This window comes from Nematolebias whitei, chromosome 18 (genome assembly GCF_014905685.2).
Source record: "Nematolebias whitei isolate Nwh7 chromosome 18, NemWhi1, whole genome shotgun sequence".
In the NCBI taxonomy this organism is placed as follows: domain Eukaryota; kingdom Metazoa; phylum Chordata; class Actinopteri; order Cyprinodontiformes; family Rivulidae; genus Nematolebias; species Nematolebias whitei.
In genome coordinates this window covers 36,049,163-36,065,101 of record NC_056515.1, presented here as the reverse complement: position 1 = coordinate 36,065,101, position 15,939 = coordinate 36,049,163, and positions in this window count along the sequence as shown.

Genomic DNA, 15,939 nt, shown 5'->3' with positions numbered 1-15,939 from the left:
CCAAAAAAAAAAAAAAAAAAAAGTCACCACCTGGATTTAACTAAGCAAATAGGTATGAGCCTCCTATTGGATAATTACTGCATGGGTGATTATCTCCCAGCTGGCAACAAGTTATTTAACCCCAAATGGTGCAATGAGTTGCTTCTCATTTCTTAAACCACCATGTCGAAAGACACATGATGTGGTCGTGGAAAAAAAAATGTCAGTCTGTTTGAGAAGGAACAAATCATTGGCATCAAGCAGAGAAAACATCTAAGGAGATTGCAGAAACTACTAAAATTGGGTTAAAAACTGTCCAACGCGTTATTAAAAACTGGAAGGATAGTGGGAACCCATCGTCTTCGAGGAAGAAATGTGGCCGGACAAAAATCCCGAATGATTGTGATCGGTGATCACTTAAAACGTTTGGTGAAATCAAATCAAAGAAAAACAACAGTAGCACTCAGGGCTGTGTTTAATAGTAAAAGTAAGAGCATTTCCACATTCACGATGTGAAGGGGACTCAAAGGATGGGGACTGAACAGCCGTGTAGTCTTAATAAAACCACTAATCAGTGAGGCTAACTGGGAAAATAAAAGGCTTCAATTTGCTAGGGAGCATAAAGATTAGACTTTGGAGCAATGGAAGAAGGTCATGTGGTCTGATGAGTCCAGAATGACCCTGTTCCAGAGTGATTGGTGCATCAGGGTAAGAAGAGAGGCAGGTGAAGTGATGCACCCATCATGCCTAGTCATCAGTAGAATATCTTGGTGATCAATTAATACAACACTGGATGGAAATAGATCTTGTGACACTGCAGAAACTTACTGAAACAATGCCACAGTGAATGCATGCTGTAAACAAAGCTGAAGGTGGTCCAACAAAATATTAATATGAACTTTTTTATTTTTTTTGGTGGCCAGGCAGTGTAATTTTGAAATGAAAGAAGTCCTCATTTGTTCAAAACAGAACAAAAGCACAGCCGCAAATTCTACATGTTAGTGTTGTATCACATACCTACTTATTTATTCACCCACACAAATGTATTAATTAAATTCAACCAAATAACCATGCGGAAATTAAACAAAATTGTTGGCATAATCAACAGGAAGAAACAAACGTGGATTGGGATTCAGTCAGGATTACAATTACAACTGCTCCAATCATTTTCCAATTTTAGCATTTCTCATATTTACCTAAATTCTATCATCCTAGTTACAATGGTTCTGTGGCACATGCAGTTTGAAAAAATAAAAAAAAAGCATGCAGCTGTCTCTGACATTTAGGCTTTTCTAACTATTTTTCATACTTAGGAGAAGACAGAGCTGGAACCAGGGGAGAATCTCGGTGAATGTGGCTAACTTGTTTGGAATGAACAAAATACCCAAGGCAACAAAGTTGAGTACCACAGAGACAGGAGATCTGTTTGCTTTAGCTTGTTGTCACTTCAGATGTACACATCATGCCATCACTACCTTGGAGCAACACGACAGGCCCCGCTCACAGTCCAGTTCACAGCAGTTTTCAAGACATGAAGCCTTGCTATCTCTTACGCTTTCTCCTCCAGTGATTATGCATCTTTTGGTGTAACAGCAACACGACCATCAAACAATTATCAAAATATCAAACATTTTAAGCATGGCACTTTAAGTGGCACGTACAGGAAAGCAATGCAACTGTTTCTTCTTATTTTACAATATAGGCCTGGACCACATTAGAAAATGATGCACCTAAACATTACTGTTAAATGTTGCAATTGTCAAAACAGCTATGAAAATGTTGCATTTTCTTTATTCAGCTTTATGTCAGTCACCTTTGATTTATGATGGCAAAGTTTTGTCTGGGTGTGCGCATATCTGTCTAATACCACAATGTCTCAGAAACCATGGGACGTTTTATTAAAACCTGCAGAAAGTTATATTTTGAAAGACCTCTGCTACATTAAAGGTGGCAGTTGCGATGCACTCCTTCGATGAATTCTAGGCCTTTATTTTATTTTTCTTATATCAGCACAATCCTCTGGGTACTTTATGATATTGCCCATTATCACTTAAATTGTCTGTGCGCTGTTAGAAGGAATTCCATCTATTTGCCATTGGAAATCTTGCCAACTTATTTGTATTATTAAAGAGTGCTGGTCTAGGTTCTAACCCACTCAGCATTTGCGAGTTCAAGATGCTTGAATAGAAACTGAGTGGGATTTGTTTTGTGTTCTCAAAGTTTCACATTTCATTCAAAACACACTAAGTATGCACCATAAAAATAAAAAATAAATAAAAAAAAAACATTTAGAAAAGAGTCTCCAGTTCAATTCACTTCAGTTTAATTATTTATCACCAAGTCACAACAGAAGTTATCTCAGGGCACTGAGCTAAAACATTCACATACATTGTAAATGCCTATTACTAAGGGAAAGGTAAGGAAACCAAGCCAACCCTAACTATAGGATTAATCAAAAGGGAAATACATGAGCCTAGTTTTAAAAGTGGACAAAGTCAGCCTCACAGACATAAATTGGAAGTTGGTTCCACAAGAGAGGAGCCTGATAACTGAAAGATCGTCCTCCCATTCTACTTTTGGAAGCTCTAGGTACTACAAGTAAACCTTCAGTCTGAGAGCGAAGTGCTCTGCAAGGAATATGGAACTATAAAGAGCTTGCTTCTACAAGAGCCCAGAAAGAAAGTCTAGTTGTAGCATCACACTGGTAGTGCAATAATATACATATGTCTTACTGTACATTTTAGTACACACTGGAATCTTTTGATGGGTGATATTTACTATGATTTCAAAGGATATGAGATTTTCCTTAACCAAAATGCCCCTTAACCAGAAGGTTAAAAAAAAGGTATTTCATAGCTGAGGGGGCAGCCTCTTTTTGCTGATTGCACAAAGTCTACCTCATCTGAGTCTGTGTGGAGAAAATCAATTGCTGCTGTTTGATTGGCCATGTTGAGAAGCCCTGTAAGTATGCAATGTCTGATTCTCACTGACCTTTAAAGGTGTGTGATTGTGGCGTGGGGATGCAAACTCCCTAACGGAAAAAAAGAGCTAAGAATTCATTGACTGCAGATACTCTGAACTTGTTTGTTATGGTTTTCTACACAACCAATGGCCACCCCCAAAACTACCTAAAAGCTAGGCAAGGATTATATTATATACATTCTTCTTCTTTTTTTTTTTTTTTTTTTGATAATGGAAGTCCATGAGAATGTAAAAGGTCTCATCTCGTACAACCAACACTTGATTTTCTATGTCCCGGTACAGTTTGGATCCAGCTTTTGTAAAAGTCATCCAATTGGAAGTCCAAACAGAGCCCTTTTCCTTTACCCTTTGGCATTTTTCTTTCTACACACTACACTCTGTCTTTCCTTTGACCTGCGATGAGCAATCCACATTAAAATGGAGTTTACATTCTGCTCTACTTGCTCTTTTTTTGGTTTTGTGATTTTATCCCGACTTCCCTCCAGTGGTTCTGTATATAGATGCATTTTATGTGGATGTTCTGAAAAAAAATAGTCTCTATGGAAGTCAAATCCATGTTCTAAAAATAAAACATTGACCTGGAAAAATAAATAACTAGCCAAGAAGCAAAAGTAAAGATTTATGTACCTGCAAAAATGCATTAATAAGACAAACAGAAGAAAAACTTAAAATCATGTATGTGTGTGCTACAGAGCCTAGAGTACAGGAATAAATCTACAGATGCATAGAGAACATACAGTATAAATGCCACACACAAAGACTTTAGCTATGATACAAACCCAAGACCCTGGTGTAGACAATACAGCCAACCAATGCTCCACTGAACTAGAAATGGAATAAATAAAATAAATAAATAGTGTTTCCCAACTGACAATTATTACCAATAAAAATAAAATAAAATAAAAAAAATAATAAAATAAAAAAATCCCTGAACTAGCACTGTAGTGGGCACATGACAAAAAAAAAAAAAAGTACATAAATAAATAAATGGGGTACAATCTGTAGATGTAGTCTTTTGAGAATATATTATTTAAGTAAGATATATAAGCCATACAAAAGCATATTTTAAATCACCTTGGAATCACTTGTTTAAGTATTTCCAACTAAATTAATTACCTCCCCAGAGCACTTGAGTAGAATAAATAAATTACAGAGCAGACACAAGGCAATGCACAGCAGCTGTATAGCTAAGCCATGCATCTGGCTTCAGCGTGGTGATCTCAAATTTAAGATGTCATTAACCCAATACATTTTGAATCCAACAATCTTTGAAGTCTGTTACTGATGAATAAGTAATTGACAGATCCTAAAAATGGGGGACTCTGCATGCTGTCTTCTTACTCAATTTATTTCTAAACTTATAAAAGGGTTGTATTTTTTGTAAAGAAAATGTATAAAAATAGATGGACAGATTTATCTCATTTTATCACAAGATTACAACACCATCACCAAAATAAAATGATGGCTTTCCATATTATTAGCAGTGGTGTTTAATCATGGAGGTCAATTATTTGTTATTGAAATATAAGCAAATATCATGAGCATGCATATTAGTTTATTATTATTATTATTGTTATTATTATTATTTGTATCCTTCCCCCTCATTTTTTTAATTTTACTGCAAACATTATTACAACAAAATGAGCAAAATAGTGCATCTCTGTGGTAAGTGCAATTGCCCAGAAGGAGGCTGACATGCTCAGCATCATTGCAACTATTGCTCAACAACCACTCAGCTGAACTAGGCATGTAATCCATTTGTCTGACCTCTACATCCAGCAACAAGTCCTGTACTCAGTTTGTACAAGAAGAAACATTCCCCAGGAGGTCAAAATAGAAGTGCAAGGACTATATTAAAACTAATGTCATAAAGTGCCACATAAACGTCAAGACTTGGGAAAATTATTTAACCAACATAGGAATCTTGGAAACCCTTGTCCAAGAAGGAAATTCAACTGTACAACAATAACTTCTACCATGCTACCATAAATAAATGAGACATTAAATAAAACGAACCTCCAACAAAATAGATCAAACCCAGAGCCACAAACACTAGTTACCCCTGTCTTTACTGTACTAAAATATGCACCGCTAGGACTGGGCTTGTCAACAACCTATGGATCATTATAGACAAGAAAGGAGAACAGTCATACTCAACTATGAGTGATTGCCAATTATCATAATGATGATTATGATGATAATGCTAAAATGTTGATGATATTTTATTGTGCTCCTACAGAGCAGTCGTGTTGGGCAATTCTGTAAGACTAAGTTGGAAATGCTTCAAAAATGTTACAACTTAGTGTGAGAGTACATCTTTCTGCAGCTTCCTGATCCAAGATGGCCGCTAATCAACAACACCTGCAGGCCATCTCACTAACGAGGATCCCTTGCTACTTAGGGCTGCAGACGGGCTCTACTCTCCACTGGAGCATTACCTATGTCACATGGTATTTATGCTTCTGGCCAAGTTATTATCCTTTCTGAAAATAAATAAAAAATACTAACCTTGTCTTCATACCACAGCTTAGCTTTTTCCCTCAAATGTCTCAGTACCCTGCCCTTCCTGGATGACGGTGTCTCCTCGTGCTACTTGCCCTCCAGCCACTTACCTGCTACACTCATATCCTCACCTTGGAACCTCCTGGAGTGTCCTCCCAAGACGAAACAAACCTCTAAGTCTGTAAGACAAGAAATGCCTATTCCAAATGACCATCCTACAAATGAATACCTACCTGACCCATCTCCTTTTTCTTCCAGGGTTCCAGAGGACCTCCCTGACAAAACAGTTATTTCACTGTAAATAATAAACACTGCTAACTCTTAAGTGCAGAGTCTTGTCTCATGCTGGCAATCTGAATTTATCACTGAGAATTACAAAGTGTGTCTATTCTATATTGACACACCTTGTTTATGGTGCATATATGACATTTCTCTTGTTTTGTTTTAATTAATTTTAAGCCCATTTCTTAAGGTGACAGAGGAAGAAGATGTGGCAGATTTGTTAAGTACCCATCCCTTAAAAAGTCATTTAAGATTCATGAGCAAAATGTTAAAGCTTTACATGTTTATGACCCCCAGAAACCCAGGACAGAGGAGTGTAATAGAGGGTAAGCTGGGTGCCATTAAACCCCCTGCAGATTTAATGATAATCTTTCCTCTTTTCAAGATATGCACGTGTGCCTCACATGTTTAACACTTGAATTATTGTATGATGGTTCATCATCTTTGTGCCTCTGTGAGCTTGACAGCCTAGTTTCAATAAATGTCAAGAAATTGAGGTTATTCACTGATGTGATCTGTGTGGAAAAGTATAAAACGATTACAGCCCCAAAGCCAGAGATTACATGATAAGAACCACAGTGCGCTGCATATTTCTGTCTCAATACTCAGTGCATGCTGTGAGTGCAAAAGTCTACCTTTTTTTACTACTACTACTACTATTCCTGTAGACTCCTGGTGGAGCATAGGGCTGCAACAACACCCCGCCAACGAACTCTGTTTTGGGCGGCTCTCTTCAGCTGGGTCCACGTCACTCCGGCGGCCTTCGCTTCACTCTCAACAGATCTTCTCCACGTCTGCTTTGGTCTCCCCACTTTCCTTTTTCCCTGTGGGTTCCATTCCAAGGCTTGCCTTGTGATGTTTTCTGCTGGCTTTCTCAAGGTATGGCCTATCCAGCCCCACTTTCTCTTTTTGATGGCTTCACTGACCGGGCTTTGGCTGGTTTTTTCCCATAGTTCTGTGTTGGAGATCTTCTCAGGCCACCTGATGTTGAGAATGTGTCTCAGACACTTGTTTATGAAAGTCTGGATCTTGTTGGTGATGGTGTTGGTTACTCGCCATGTCTCGGACCCATACAGTAGGACTGCTTTCACGTTGGTGTTGAAGATGCGGATCTTGCTGCGCTGGGATAAGGCTTTGGAGTTCCAGATGGGTCGCAGAGTGTTGAAGGCGAGCCTTGCTTTGTTGATCCGGCTCCTACCTTTTTTTAATGTTATGAAATATTTTAAAGTTTGGAACTGACTAGTCAGCAGGTTTACTTGTTAGCTACACCATCATGAGGTATATGAAAGATAAATTAAGTCCAGAAAGTATATACAATTGGCAAAAGGCCAGCTAAAATAAAATGTATACAACAAAAATAAAAATAAAAACAAACGAGTATGATGTGCATGTCCTAAATGGGCTGAACATTTCGATATGCGAATGCATAAAATGGCACAAAGTGTACAGAAGTAGCTAAATTAAAGAAAAAGAAAAATAGAAATAAAACAAACAGGGTAATAATAGTTTTCATTGTGAATCACCATTTTACACAATAATCAGCAACATTTATAATTGATCTAACAATCACAACAAATGCTACTTTTTAATATTTTGTTATTTAATATGCGTTGTTTTGAAATGTTACAAACAACGGAGCTTTGGTTTTTTTTTTTTTTTTTAGTCCATGCAACAATAAAAATAAATACCTAAATAAAAAGGACTTTGACAATTGCATTAGAACTTTATACTACTGTTGGAAAATATATCTACAGATATTGATCATTATACCAACAGGTCATGTGGAGAGGTCTACACTTTTTCGGCTGTTTTGATTTTAACTAGGACACCATTTGCATAACTGCTCTTTCCTTACCTAATTTGATGATGCAGAAAAGCTAATTCATGCATTTGTCATGTCTAGACTGGACTATTGCAATGGTTTGTTATCTGGGTGTCCAAATACTACTTTAAAATGTCTTCAGTTGATCCAAAATGCTGCTGCCAGAGTCTTAGCTGGAGTTAGTGGGAGAGATCTTATCTCTCCAGTTTTAGCTTCTCTCCATTGGCTCCCTGTCAAATCCAGAAATCAATTAAACTTTTTACTTCTAACCTACAAAGCTCTCAACAACCTAGCTCCATCTTATATTTGAGATCTTATTGATCCATATTTTCCCTACAGAGCACCTCACTCTCAGACTGTAGGCTTACTTGTGGTTCCTAGAGTTTCCAAAAGCAGAATGGGAGGAAGCTCGTTCAGTTATCAGGCTCCTCTCTTGTGGAGCCAACATCTAGTTTATGTTCGTGAGGCTGACACATTGTCCAGTTTTAAGACTGGGCTTAAAACTTTCCTTTTTGATAAATCCTATAATTAAGGTTGGCTTGTTATGTTGCTATAGGCTTACACTATTGGAGGACAAATTTACCTAATTTCCTTAAACAAATTGCTAAAGTTTAATTGTTTTCATTTGATTAACATGTGATTTTTGACCTGCCATTGTGTATATGTTCCTACCAAACCCAGCCGGTTGAAGCAGATGACCACTTGTCCTGAGCCTGGTTCTGCTGAAGGTTTCTTCTTCATGAGGGAGTTTTTCATTGCACTGTCGCCTTCATGTTTGCTCAAGATGAGAGTTCTGTGAGTTAAATTCAAAGCAGTCTGCTCCTCAGATAAATAATGTTGTTAACTTATTATTTTTATATATGAATGTTTTTGTTCAGTGCCATGAGACGACTTCTGTTGCTACTTGGTGCTATACAAATAAACTGAATTGAATTCATTTAAAGTCCTTCATGACTGAATTGGTACTTTGTTCTGAAGCAGAATCTTCCATTGTAGAACAGTTATTTAACTCATGTATTATCTTAAAAGCTATTGAGGCATATATTTGTTTATTTGCATCATTTGATTATGTACTATCCAGTTTTAAAGGTTAAAAAAAAAACAAAAAAAAAACTGTATTACCCCTTTACACACAAGATGGGGAAAGAGAGTTGAGGAAATTGAAGTGACGTAAATCCAACACAGCCAAGTTTAATGTGACTTCTTAGTAAATGTATGATCTTGGTTTAAGACATTTCTGAAGCTCCAAAATAAGAATGGTTATTCAAGCGGAGTCATGTTATAGCCTCCCAGTACACCCCTATCCATCTTGTTTCCATTTCCTTTTCCAGTATTTGTGTCCTCTTTTTTTTGTGTCTGATTCTGCATTTTGGGTAGCTCTGGTAATAATTGATTTTGTGCACCTGTGACTTATCATCCACTGTATCTGTACTGGTCTGATCTATACTTTTCACCATTGCATTACTTTATTGGGGCAGCTGTGGCTGAGTGGTTAGAACAGTTGTCCTCAAATGTAAGAGCTGGAGGTTTGATCCTACCAGGAGTCACATGCCAACGCATCCCTGGGCAAGACACTGAACCACTATTGCCTCTGATGCATGTCCCATCAGTGTATGAATGTGATAAAACACAGATTTTTCTTTGTAGAGATCTAGTAGAGTGATGTATGGGTAAATGAGGGCACATATTGTGTTGTAAAGCACTTTCAGTATCTTGATAAGAAAGAAAGGTGCTGTATACAGTAAGTGCAGTCCATTTACCATTTATTGACTCTGCACTCTGCAAGCCAAATTATTCAATGTGTTTTTTTTTTTTTTTTCTTTTATTATTCATTTTTGTTGTAATTACCAAACTCCATTTCAAAGTCTACAAGTTCTTGCATATATTTCACGGCTATTGATTTATTTTATTTTTTTCCTCCTGGGATAATTCAAATCTGCACTCTATTTGCCACCACATATTTATATTCTCATGAAACCTGGAATACCTCTCCTCATCTGTTTTAATTTTAGGCCCAGTTTGTAAGTTTTTTTTGCTAAACCACTATACGTGTCTTCTTGCAAAATGCTTCTAATGGCAGCCTCCACATGGATTATTATTCATTTTTTTTAACAACAGTTTCAGAGCATTTCTGATCTCAATCCACCAAAAAGTCTCTCAACTAGATGGCTAGTATGATACCTGATTGGTTCAGCGTTTGTTAACCAATTAAAAACCAAAATTTCTGAAATAAATTCCAACATATTTTTACCCATTCATCTTTTTTTTTATGATTCATGTTTTGTCTTTCTCTATAAATGTATTCTCTCTACTACATCAAATATACTGGGGATTCAGGAAACCTGAGTTATTTCAGTACAAACTTGTCTGTTTATGAGTGCTTCTCAAAATAAGTGTGTCCGATTGTGTTCTCAAGAGAACCATACCATTTTACTGTCATTAGAATCATTCCTTAAATTAGGTATGGGTGCAGACATAAATTTTTTGCTTTAAATTGCAGTGTTTTGTTGACCTATCTATTCACCCCAACCACTTTCGAACAAAGATAAAGCTACTCTATAACAATAGCAACTAATTTCATCTTTTGCTCCACTTATGATAATTATGAACACTAGAAAGCTTTGTTATTTGAACCTGAACATGTGCTGTTTTTGAGTACTTACTGAAATGAAATGTTCCTGCCATTCTTCCCACAGGACATTGCCATTTCGCAGCCATTAGAATGAGCTATTACTGCAAGCCAGGAGTAAGGCTTAGACTCACAACCTGCTTCATTCTGTTGTGTTTGCAGTTTCATGCCAGAATGGATACTAAAGCTCCACTGATCTGCATAAACACAACCTGAGCTCTGCCCCACTGCTCTCCCACGCACAGGCAGATTGATTTGCCGCCACAAAATTATCAAATATGCAAAAGTTCAAAACTGGGGTGTTGTGACTCAAAAAGTGCTATTGTGAATGCATTTTTACTTTTAAGTTTTAGCATATCTGTATATAGATTTCCATCTTCTGCAGGAACGAAGTTTATTTTTTTTTATTTATTTTTTTTTTTTGGACGAAAGTGTATAGTAGTCCTTTGTGAGCCATTCAAAAACATATTATAATAAATATACAGTACTGAATAGAAGCAAAACACTCTACTATTACCAATGTATCGGTATTTACCACCTGCTTCAAATGTTATCAGGCATTAAATGGCCGTTATTATTTGTTATCGTCCCCATAGGTTGCCTTCAGACTGTCCCTCATGTACCTCCTAGTAGGCTTAAAGGTATGTTTTTATCGCTGATAATATGTCAACGGTCAGGGAGTTAGGGTTAGGGTCAGTTCTCTGGGTCAGGTGTAAGTTTGGTTTAGGAGAAGGGTTAAATAAAGCTAACAAAAAAATACAAGCTTCCACTTTTACACTTGGGCAAAGCTGCATATAATCAGTGATAATGTGCATTATTATAATATGCATCGAGTTCTAGAATTGCGCCGCTCAAGGTGGCTGCATGTTGGAGCAGCTCTGTTACTTTTCATTCTGAGATTTTGCTTTTGGAAACGTTAATTCCTCTTTTTCTGGATGTAAATCACATTTTTGGATGATTGTTTCCTCTAGTATCGGATGATGTGCAGCTGGAAGGATTTTTACTGAAACTTTTTTAGTTTTGGACATTTGTTATGATGCGTAACCATGGCAACAAGGCAGTTTTCTACAACCAACAGCAGCTGCTTAATATCTCAAAAGCTCAAATAATATCTCAACTATAGCCTTAAATCTAAAATGAGTTGAAAAGGATGCTCTGTGGATGCATTCTCATCTACCTGCCAGCTGTGCTCGAGTTTCTGACCACTGAGAACCTGGAACCAGCAGGAAACACGGCTCATGACAGCAGAAGGACAGGATCATCCCTCGACACCTACAGTTGGCTGTCCGCAGCGACGAGGAGCTCAGCAGTCTGCTGGGAGGAGTGGCCATCGCTCTGGGAGGAGTTCTGCTCGGCATTCGGGCGGTCCTACAGCCCGGGGGAACCGAGAGGCCAGCTGAGTCTGAGTGGACGGATCAGACATCTGCAGCCAGTTTCTTAGGATCCACTGTGGGATGGACCTTTACAAAAGATCCTTCCTGTCTACAGCTATCAGTATCTATAACATCCCTTAATGGAATGAGGATAACAAGTTACCACAACAAAAATATTTCCCTTTGGGATTAATAAAGTATTTTTTTTAAATTGAATTGAAATGAATTGAATAAGAACTTACCTTTAAGCCTACTAGGAGGTAGGAGGGACAGTCTGAATGCAACCTATGGGGAATAGAACCACTAATAATGCCCATTTAATAGGCTGATAACATTCAAAGCCACTTGTATTTACACTGTTTACTGTGTGTTTTACTTATTTCAAACACAAGCACACAGTTGTATTTATTTATTTTTTTTCAAACGGGGCATTATAGATAGCTGTGCTGGGTAAAAGCCAAGTATGAAGATAAATGACTGAATCTCACAAATGACACAGCAGTCTTGAATAGTAATCAGGCTGAAACAGTGAGCTCCAATGCTGTGACTGAGCCCGATAATGAACACATCCTATCCGCAAATCTTATAAGACTCATTTTCCTCTGAACATGTAGTCAAGACCAATGTCTTGTTTAGCAGCATGGGTCAAACTAATTTATTTGATGCTTCATCCATTTCCATTTGCACTTGTTATTTATTTATTTATTCCCTTTTCTTTTTTATCTTTTTGTGTTAATGTTAGGAGAAGATAGGCTTGGGAAATGGCATTTAGGCAGGCTAATGACAGACATCTTGCTCTCAGGCACCAGCCAAAGAGTGGAGTGCAAGGCTGTAACAGCCCACTAATTTATCTGCATAATAGGCAAAATTTATCAAAGCACATTGGCTCTGCAGGGTAGCGTCTGTGCTGGCAGGGATTTAATGGCCAGATGGGCAAAAATTGTCAAAGAATACCATAAGGAAGTTGCATAGTCCCTGACCCTTGAACTTTTGTAGAGCTCTGACAGAGCTGTTATTTCACTCTTACCATGGAGACATTCTGTATCTGAAAACTCAACTTTCTGCTGTTAAACACAAACTTCTGTCTCTAATAGAAGACAAATGGAATATATTGTTGGTATGTTATATACTGTATGTCTTGTTTCAACCAATTATTAAAAAAACATGTCCTAATGAACCTTTAATAATGGGTTAATAATAATATTAATATGTATAAAGCCCTTTAAAACAACCACAGCTGCATCAATGATATGTATAAAGCCCTTTAAAACAACCACAGCTGCATCAATGTTCTGTTCACATTTAATCAAGAAAGTTGTAAACACATAAAAATAAAACACTTGTTAAAACATTAAAATCAATTAAAACAATAAAAACAGTGCAGAACAATTTAAGTCTGTGCTAAAAGCCAGGGAGTAAACACGTGTTTTTAAAAGAGTTTTAAAAATGGACATTGAAGGGGCTCGTCTGAGGAGAAGAGGGGGATCTGTCCCATCTGAGCCTTTGTTTGGACCTCGGCACCTCCAGGAGCAGCTGATCAGCTGTTCTGATGCACCGAGCAGGAGAGTATGGGTGAAGCAGCTCAGACAGGGATGGTGCAAGACCATTTAAACATTTAAAAACAAATAAAATAATCTTAAAATGAACAGTGGAGTGAAGCCAGAGTGGGTGTGATGTGTTCCCTCTTACGAACCCCATGCAGTTAGAAGCCGAGCAGCAGCGTTCTGGACCAACTGGAGACGTTTGAAGGAGGACTGGCTGACTCCAAGGTAAATAGTGTTTTAGTAATCCAGCCGAGAGGTGACAAAGGCATGGATTACTGTTTCCAGCTGATGTTTTGTGAGGATGGGCTTTAGCTTAGCCAGTTGTCTCTGAGGTGATAAAAACTTGTCTTGACCAACGCTCCAATCTGGGAATCCAATTTAAAATCGGTGTCCATTTTAAAACACAAGTTAGAAACTGTTTTCTTTAATTCTGGTGCCAGAGGGCATCATTTAGTTAATAATTTATAGTATACAGGTTGGATACTACACTCCCACATTACATTATACAAGAGTGTTAACAAAAAAAGACAAAAGTCAAAGCAATAGCATCCATCTGATATTTTATTTCAGATCTCAAACAAAAGTTACTTATGTATGGTCATCCTGAAGAGCACCAGACAATCTAAATCTCATTTTGCCCCAAATCTGTCTCAGCCAACTAAACTCGTGTTTCCTCTTTCTAGCCACCAAAAAGATTTGTTCTATAAAAACAAGTGTATGAGCTCAGTGCAGGAAATATATCCAAGCATCAGTTGAAGAATACACAGGAACTTTGTCTTTGGAAGTTTGTAGCGTATTATTTTTGGTAAAGCTCTCATTTCCATCATGACTGATGACTACTGGGAAGCTAATGTCTCTGGAGGGTAACAAGTCATCGCTTCACCATTTAAACAGTCACAAAGCTCAAAGCGAACACTATCTACAAAGAGGCTCTTTTTTTGGACAACCTGACTTACAAAGATCTTTTGATTTGGTGATGTGTTAAAAATGCACACACGCTTTGTGGATGAGTTTTTAGCTGTCAAGGAACATAAGCCTTAAAATATCAAAATCTCGAGAGACATCAGCCTGATGAAGAAGTTTTATTTTTGTGGCTGTGAACTGTAAATATGTTAAATGTTCAAACTACTTTCATGTCTCTGTTTGCAGAGCTTCTTAAAATATCCAACACTGCAATTCAGTGAACACTTTAAAAGTGTCCTCTTTATTTTAGCATTTAAGTACTACATTTTTTACTGTATAAGTCATAATTTTTGGCATAAATCAGCATCGCTGCGACTTATACAGCAAAGTGATGTATTTATGTTTTTTTGTTTGTTTGTTTGTTTTTTTGTTACCCCCCCCCATATTTATAACCCAATTTTTGGATGAGATCTGATTTTGTTCATTTGGATAGGGAAACTATTGAACACTACCATTTTCAGCCACTAGAGGGACCTCAACTAATATGGCAAAGCCAAATGACTTACTAATAGGTAAAAGTAGCTATTAATGCGAACTTGGCTTGCCATACTAAGCCACATTCGTCTCGCTCCAGAACTCCTGGAGCAAACATCAAATCAGCTGCATTTTGCTGTGCCGTCCAGGAGAAATGCAGCTGATTTGACCATTAAAGTGCATTTATGAAGAACAAGATCAACTGAGACGTTCCTTTTATTATAATGTTGAGCAAACAAATATTTGTTTTTAGGTGGTTATCTTGTTAATTTTTTGAAGAAATGCACAGCGAGTCCTCCCTCTGCACGCTTTCGCGAATCAGCTTTTGAAATGCAGCTGATTTGACCATCAAAGTGCATTTATTAAAAAAAAGTTAAACTGAGACACACCTTTGCTATAATTTTGAGCAAACAACTAATTGTTTTTAAGCGTTAATCCTATTGAATACTTGTTAAAGTACACGTGGAAGTCACGTGCATGCTCCCGCAGCCACCATTTGATTTTTGGCACTACATTGGCTCACATTTCCGGGTTGTCAGCGGTGATGCATAATATATGTGATTTAAACAGCAAAGCAATGTATTTATGATTTTTTTTCCCACTTTATTAGACATGTTTGGACTAATGTGACTTATACAGCGGTGCAACGTGTACAGCAGATTTGGTGACAAAGTTCATTTTAAGAAGTGATGATTAGTAAACTTGACTTGTAACTTTTTAGCAATAAAAGCAGAACTTATTTTTGGATAATACATTCTCCCCAAATGTAATGTGAAGCAGGTGCCAGCAGCTTTTTTGCATTATTTTACAATTGCACACATAACTAAATACCAAGTCTGTGGGAAGTATGGGCACAAAAGATTGTTAAGGACACTAGTTATCTAGGGTCCTTTTAAAACCCTTGAGATCTAATGCTCCACAACTAAGAACTGTGTTAAAAGCAGTGTTTTTCTTATGATACAATATGCACTGAGATACATTAATTTTGCATGCAGTTCTGTCCCAGCGAAGATGGCAGGGGACATCATTTAAAGTGTTTGACAGGGTGCAAATTAGTTCCTCCTCAAAATACAGAGCTGCAGTAGGAGAGCCTTTGCAAGTTGAGCAAGTGACTTTTTTTTTTTTTTTTTTTTTTTTTTTTACAGAAACGGCACAGAAGGGAGATGCAATGAGAAGGGAAAAAATACAGTAAGTGCAGAATTAACAGGAGAATGAGGCTTACAAGACACAAACAGGCCAACATATAACTAAACAGACTGACTAGAGATGGAGAGCCATATGAAAGCTACAAACTGAAAGTGTAACACCAGGCAGAATTCACAAAATTGTAAGCAAACAAGTATCCCCTATAAATATATATATACAAGATAAATAAAGAATGGAAAAACA